The 7,932-nt window shown below is 31.2% G+C and overlaps 1 long non-coding RNA gene across 1 annotated transcript; it reads right to left on the bottom strand.

Annotated features, from left to right (window-relative positions):
* Positions 1-1,106: 1,106 nt before the first annotated feature.
* Positions 1,107-2,294, bottom strand: LOC144546382 (uncharacterized). The gene is made up of 2 exons (XR_013508758.1): positions 2,207-2,294; positions 1,107-1,767 (listed from the first exon to the last, which is right to left on the bottom strand). It is a non-coding gene; the product is annotated as an uncharacterized LOC144546382 (long non-coding RNA).
* Positions 2,295-7,932: the final 5,638 nt, after the last annotated feature.

Raw genomic sequence — 7,932 nt, forward strand, 5'->3', positions numbered from 1 at the left:
ACAACTTGAAATAGCATCAGTGAGCTAGGATGACAATTCATCCCTAATCGGGCAGGGTTAACGGATCCGGTTGGGCTTGAGTATGAATCGGATGAAATCAATTTAATGATAATTTGGAATTCAACTCGATTTGGTAAAATAAAAAATAATGAGTAGAGTTAAAATATACTATTGGTTTTGTATCCCAATCATGATTCACATCTATATCTCTGTTTTCAAAGTTCAAACAGTTAATCTGAACTGCTCAACATGATATTCATATTAAAATTTGCTTAGAGATCAAATTTTATATATTTTTTTGAAAAAAATTACTATTTTTTTAGATAGGTACAAAATAAATGTTTTTGAATGATCTAGAAAGAATGATTTTTTTATCTATCTCGGAAGATAGTAAAAAAATTCTAAAAAAATTATAAAATTTGGTCTCTAAGAGAATTTTAATATAGAGATCATGTTGAGAGGTTCAGATTAACTGTTTAAATTTTTAAAATAGAGATAGAGATGTGGTATATGGTTGGGACACAAAACTAATGGTACATTTTAAGCCTACTCTAAAACGATTTATGATCCAATTTGACATGATCCGTGTATGAATTATTCACTTTTGCGGTAATTTTTCTTATCTTATTACTCTTTTTTCTTATTTTATTATTTTTTTGGAGGGAGAAATGCATAATTTTGAAACTTTTGAGGGGATACATAAAATACCCCCTTATATATTTACTTATTCTTGAAAGCAGAAAAATAGCAAAGTAATTTAAAATAATAGCATATGCAATTACGATTTACAAAATATTAATTTTATACGTTCAAACGTGGTCATAAATATTTTTGTACATTTTCCTTTTCAATAAAAAAAACTTGATGGTCTCAAATTGAAATAAACAGGGTATGATTTTGTTTTCTTTGATTTCACGTACAAACCGGATCAAATAAATAAAACAGAAGTAGTGAAAATATCATCATCATGAGTGAAAATATTTTAATTAAAAGGCCCAAAATCAGCCCAGTAATAGAAAAGAGAGGAGCAGCCCACTAATAGTCTATATGCCAGGTCTACCTAATTAATTGGAGGAGGGCTAGCTTGCAAAAGTTGAAATAAAAAATAAAAACCCAAAACATCCTTCCCATTTTTTTTTCACTTTTGAACAAGCCCAATTTTACTTTATATTCAAGCAAGGGTTTTTGAAGACAAACATGAAGAGAGACATCTCAGCGCTCCAACCTGTAACTGGAGACATGCCACGTAACTCGCCACCTCACCCATTAACTCATTCATGGTACATTCCTCATTATCTCCTATAGGCACCAATTCTCTCAACAAATCTATGCACTGTCTCACCTCCTCTCTCTCTCTTGCCTCCATTTCTATCCTTCTCTTTTTCTCTCTTCTCCTCATTTCTACACTTGAATAATAATAATTCACAGAGTTGGGCACATTGAAATATATTGGTTGGTGTTCCTTTATTTCTATAACACTTGTAATTATGGGTACCTTCCAATTCCATTGATACGTGGAATTTAGTTCTAGTTTTTGTTTCAGGTTTTGTGTCCATTTAAAATGTGTGCCCACTGATACTACCATTGCCATGTCAATCTCAAACCTCACTCTCTTTTTTATATCTAGATTTTGGTTCCATTCATCGTTTTTATCGGTCGACATTTTGATGCGCATCAGAACGGGAAAGAGGTAGGCCAAGTACTTGACATAAAAGGAAGTGAATACCACCCTTCTCCTCTTGCTCATTGCCATAATTTCTTTCATAACTAGAAGGACCAAAAAAAAACAAAAATGATTAGAGAGAAGTATATGTATATATGAATGTTTATGATGTATGCATGTAATTGATCACTTTACTTGCATTGCATGTCAAATTACATGTAATTTAAAATGTTATTTGGTTTTTGGAACACAGCTTTCTAAACCCAAAAATAAAAAAACTTAAATTAATTAATACTATGCAAAAACATACCAAATAACATATATGTGAGTGGACAGATATAATTAAATACACATGGAAATTTAAATACTTTGTGCAAAAGAAAGGTTATGAAATATGTCATACACATTGGTAGTAGTAAAAGCAATAAATAGAATAAACGGAGCACGCATCATACGGTCATGCATGTTACAACTTTATAAGAAAAAATGAATTAAAGCAAATGAAAACATTTGAGATCAGGATATATAACTCTTTAGGCTTACCTAGATAACAAAGAGCTCTAATATATAATATATGTTGGTGTTTCTATGAGTTGTGGTGAGTGATGATCGAATGAGTGTGTGAGTGGTGAGCTCTAATATTTAAGCAGAAGAGAGAGCAGAAAAGACCAAAAGGTTTCTCCTGCCAGTGTCCCATTTAAGGCCAAAATAAATGGGTCATGCATATATATCATCCTTTTCAGAGAGTCCTCTTGACAATTGGAGGCCAGCTCATAATAAGCTCATCATTTGGTACCGTGCAAATCATTGAGATCATATATATATATATATATATATATATAGAGAGAGAGAGAGAGAGAGAGAGGAGAGAGAGAGATGGGCTATGGTGCATTGCAATGCATAGGCATCCTAGTGCATTGGATCATAAATCACCGATTCAAAATTCAAATGACATATTCAAACCGTTCATCTTGTTCTCCATATTAATATGTACTTGGATACCAAATTTTATATTTTTTGAAATTTTTTTACTATTTATTAAACCACTTTGAAAATCTGAAAATCCAAATGAACAGTAAAAACAGTAAAAATTTATGAACCACCAGATTGGTGATTTTCAAAGTGGCTTAATAAATAGTAAAAAAATTCCAAAAAATATAAAATTTGGTATCCAAGTACGTACATATTAATATGGAGAACAAGATGAACGGTTTGGATCAGTCATTTGAACTTTAAATCGGTGATTTATGATCCAATGCACAAGAATGCCTATACATTGCAATGCACTATAACCCATATATATATATATATATATATATATATATATATATATATATATATATATATATATGGATTAGGGTTTGGGATATATATATAAGTTTATGAGTTGACTCATCATGTCAAGTAACAACTTAAAAAGTGCATATAAAATTATTGTTTATATTAAGAGAGAAGATCAGTCAAAGGATGGGGTAATAATATTACAATAAACAAACAAAAAAGGCCAACATGGTATGACCTATCCAACATGATACTCATATTAATTAATTACTCACTTAATTTGGTTACTTCCTCTTGTTTGGTTAGGATATATACATGAGGGTTCAAATGCCTTTATTTTTTGTGTCTCTATTATGTTTTTATTTTTTAAAACTTTAATAATTTAAAATTTAAAACTTAAAAGTAAAAATAAAATCGTTGGATATGATCTACATCGTTTTATTTATGCACGTGTAAAAAATTGTGACATTTCAATTTTATTTTAATTGTCATCAAGAGCTTGTAAAAAACACAATAATGTGGATGATTTCTAGACGTTGATTTTTGAACTTATTGATTCACATAAAAACAAAATTGAAATATGATAATTTTTTATGAGCACATAGAGAAAATAACATAGATCACATCTAACGGTTTTATTTTGACTTTTAAGTTTAAAATTTTAAATTATTAAAGTTTTAAAAAATGAAGGCATTTCAACCCTCCTCTATATATATGTGTGTGTGTGTGTTGTTCAAAGTTGAAGCAAAGATGTTCTTTTACTAGGATGTAATTTAATTAAGAACAAATTAGATATTATATATATTCTTCTACCCCTACATGGAACTGTGTATATATATATATATTATATATATATATATATATATATAGAGAGAGAGAGAGAGAGATGGGCTATGGTGCATTGCAATGCATGGAGGGGTTTGTGCATTGGACCATAAATCTAAAATTCAAAATCTAAATGGCCGATCCAAACCGTTCATCTTGTTCTCCATATTAATATGTACTTGGAGACCAAATTTTACATTTTTCTGAATTTGTTTACTATTTATTAAGTATTTTACAAAATTATTGATCCAACGGTGGCTGCTGATTTTATTGTTTTGTTAAGCCACCGTTGGATCAACAATTTTGTAAAATACTTAATAAATAGTAAAAAAATTCAGAAAAATGTAAAATTTGGTCTCCAAGCACATATTAATATGGAGAACAAGATGAACGGTTTGGATCGGTCATTTGGATTTTGAATTTTAGATTTATGGTCCAATGCACAAACTCCTCCAAGCATTGCAATGCACCATAGCCCATCTCTCTCTCTCTCTCTCTCTCTCTATATATATATATATATATATTTATATAGGATGTGGCTAATTTGCTGCCGGCAGTGCTACTGCTGTTTTTTTTTATTTTGTGATGTCCAAATAATAAATCCAAACTGTTAGATGTTTAATCTATATTATAATCTACTTGGAGACCAAATTTTACATTTTTTGGAATTTTTTTACTATATATTAAGCTGGTTTGAAATCCGCTGATTTCAATGCTGCAGAAATTTACTGAAATCAACGGTTTTCAAACCAGCTTAATATATAGTAAAAAAATTCCAAAAAATGTAAAGTTTGGTCTCCAAGTAGATTATAATATAGATTAAACATCTAACGGTTTGGATTTGTTGTTTGGACATCACACGGCTAAATATAGCCCCGGCAGCACCTCTGCTGAAATGCTGCCAGCATCAATTTAGACAGACCCTATATATATATATAGAGAGAGAGAGAGAGAGAGAGATGGGCTATGGTGCATTGCAATGCATGGAGGGGTTTGTGCATTGGACCATAAAATCTAAAATTCAAAATCCAAATGGCCGATCCAAACCGTTCATCTTGTTCTCCATATTAATATGTGCTTGGAGACCAAATTTTACATTTTTCTGAATTTTTTAACTATTTATTAAGTATTTTACAAAATTGTCGATCCAACGGTGGCTGCTGATTTTACTGTTTTGTTAAGCCACCGTTGGATCAACAATTTTGTAAAATACTTAATAAATAGTAAAGAAATTCAGAAAAATGTAAAATTTGGTCTCCAAGCACATATTAATATGGAGAACAAGATGAACGGTTTGGATCGGTCATTTGGATTTTGAATTTTAGATTTATGATCCAATGCACAAACCCCTCCATGCATTGCAATGCACCATAGCCCATATATATATATATATATATAAAGCTCCATATATTAGCTCTATCGGGTACATAGAAGGCAGGAATCCGACCCGATAACAGAACCCAAGGTATTTTATGAATAGCACATGGTTGCACATGGATGCATAGCTGATATATATCTTTCTCTCTCCTAACCTACCATGCATATAATACCAACACAGAGAGTGCCGGTCCCTCTCCATGTGCATGTGCACTTGGCAAGACAAAAACATCAACGCCAACATTTAAATGCCACCAAAACACAAATTATATATATCCCTACACAATCCATGCACTTATATATATATATGTGTGTGTGTGTTTGTGTGTGTGTGTTAATGCGTCTACTAGTTATAATTTCTTTGGCCAAGCAGTTTTTCTTTAATTTTTGTCCTCTTTTGCATATTTGTAACGGCCATCCTTTTCTTATTTTGGGAGCAATACATATGTAAATAAAGAGGCAAAGACTTACATTAAAACTATTGACCTCCTTTGAATTCTCAATTTTCTAGTTAAAAAATCTTTGATTCCCCAAAATTTCATTCAAATCCTGCAGGCACAACATGCATATGCATTAATGCATATGGCGCTTTATGTTTATTTTTTCTAGGTACTACACACGTAAATGCACACACTTACACACAAAATTAGCTTATCTCGGTAATATTGTCAAATAGTCTAATTAAATTAACCTATCTTAATTTAAATATTGGTCCAAATAATTGCATGTCAAATCTCATCATCATTTGTCAATAGAAAGAAAACGACAATCTACTGTTACACAATAGTTTTCACCTAACTTATTGTCATCCTCTAAATCAAGTGCTTGCTCTTAACCTACAAAAAATGTTAATTACTATATATACATGCCAGGCGCCAGCTAAATTACGATACATAGAGTAACTATTAGAACCCATATACGTACAATGTTATTTAATAGCTATGATTGGAATATATGTGGATTTAGTTTCCTCCCATGCTCTAGGAGACTAGCTAGGAGTCGAATTGAAGTCACCCAAGGTGTAGTGATGACTTACTAGCTGCATATGCAATATCCATTGCATAATAAATTTAATTTGGTAATAAATATAAAAATAAGAGAGGTCACTATTATAAAAATGTTATTATACATTGTACAACATACCATTGCATAATTAATTTAATTTAGGACATAAATTTAAAAAATATGAGAGGTCACTATTACAAAAATGCTATTATACATTGTACAACATATACATTTTCTCAAAATTTCTGTTAAATCCGAATCCAAAGCAAAAAAAGTGCGCTTACGAAAATTTGCTCCAACATTCATACACAATTTTTAATAAAGAATTGTGTAAATGTGCTCCAATTAACATTCATATGTAGTTCTTTATTAAAAAAAAAACTGTGTATATTAATGTTGTAGCATATTTTCAGACGTGTGTATATGAATGCTCTAACAGTTGTACACGGTTTTAAAGTATGATCAGTGTGTGATAAAAGAGATAGAAAAAGTTCCACGTCATTGATCTGTTTCTCTTTGTTATAATGCATCTCTAACTACATTTCTAAGATATTTCTCTCATTTTTAAAGCATCTCTTCCATGTACATATCTTTCTCTAAGATATGACTTCCAAACAGGCATTGCTATGGCGAGGGGTATGGAAAGAAAGGCGATATATTCACCGAGAAGACGAACTCCGTCGAAGAAACTTCAATCGGGCATAACTCGGTACTTTAGTGCTCAATTTTAGCATATGACCTTAGTTTGAAAAGTTGACGAGGAGATCTACAATATTTATCCTCAAAGGCATAAACGTATTTTTCAGACTCACAAAATAAAAGCAAGAGTCTTAAAACTCAAGTTGAAATTTCTGATTAAGTTTTTTTTTCATTCTAATTTAATATGTAAGAAACCTTTTTTTAAATTATGCCTTATATATTTTAGAATATGGATAAGAAGAAGAAACTATCTTGGTAATTGTTTTCACAAAAGTGTATCACAAAGTTTCAGTACAACAAGTTGTACCTTTTAAATCTTGAGTTAACTTTCGATTAAGATTGCAAGTGTACAATCCTATCGTATAGTAAAATCAAGTATCGATCCACATGACGGTTCAAGTATAAACTGGACTCTACTTAAATCAGTTAGGTACTAGAAGTGAGAAAAGATTGGCTTTGGTATTTAAGTTTCCTAAATTCAATTGCAATAACTCAATGACAGAAAGTAAAATTTGGTTTTAAATCAATTATAAAAAGGCGTTTTCAAGGTTTCAGATTTCATCTTCAACTCTGCCTCTCGGTACCTAACGCGGTCCACGTCATTGCTGACGTGGGGGCGCATGGCCCTCGTGTGAATACAGCATGCATCTGTTTCTGCGTTGTTTCTTTGTGTAAGGTTCTACTAACCGTACCTAATGTTACCTCAACTCTCATTTGTTGGCTTAATAAACTTAGTAACAGAAATGCAATTTCACCTTCTTAGGGTTCCAACCCTAAACTCTCGTTTATTGGTATTCAACCTAAGTTATTTATCAGGTTTACTAAAGGCATCCACCATCTCTCGAATAATAGAAAAGTTCACCTCTTAGTTACTTTTTGGTCTCAAAAACCTACCTCGGATATTTAGTTTAGTTGAAAGAAACATCAAGGACAAAATACAAGAAAATATGCTATAAACATCTAACAGTAGACAACAAGAATCATTCAAGCAATTTCAACTAAGCAATTAAATAATACTCAGACAAATAAACACAAATATTCAACACAGAGTCAAACAACATGCATAGTAAAACAGAGTATCC

This window comes from Carex rostrata, chromosome 29, assembly GCF_964058835.1.
Source record: "Carex rostrata chromosome 29, lpCarRost1.2, whole genome shotgun sequence".
NCBI lineage: Eukaryota > Viridiplantae > Streptophyta > Magnoliopsida > Poales > Cyperaceae > Carex > Carex rostrata.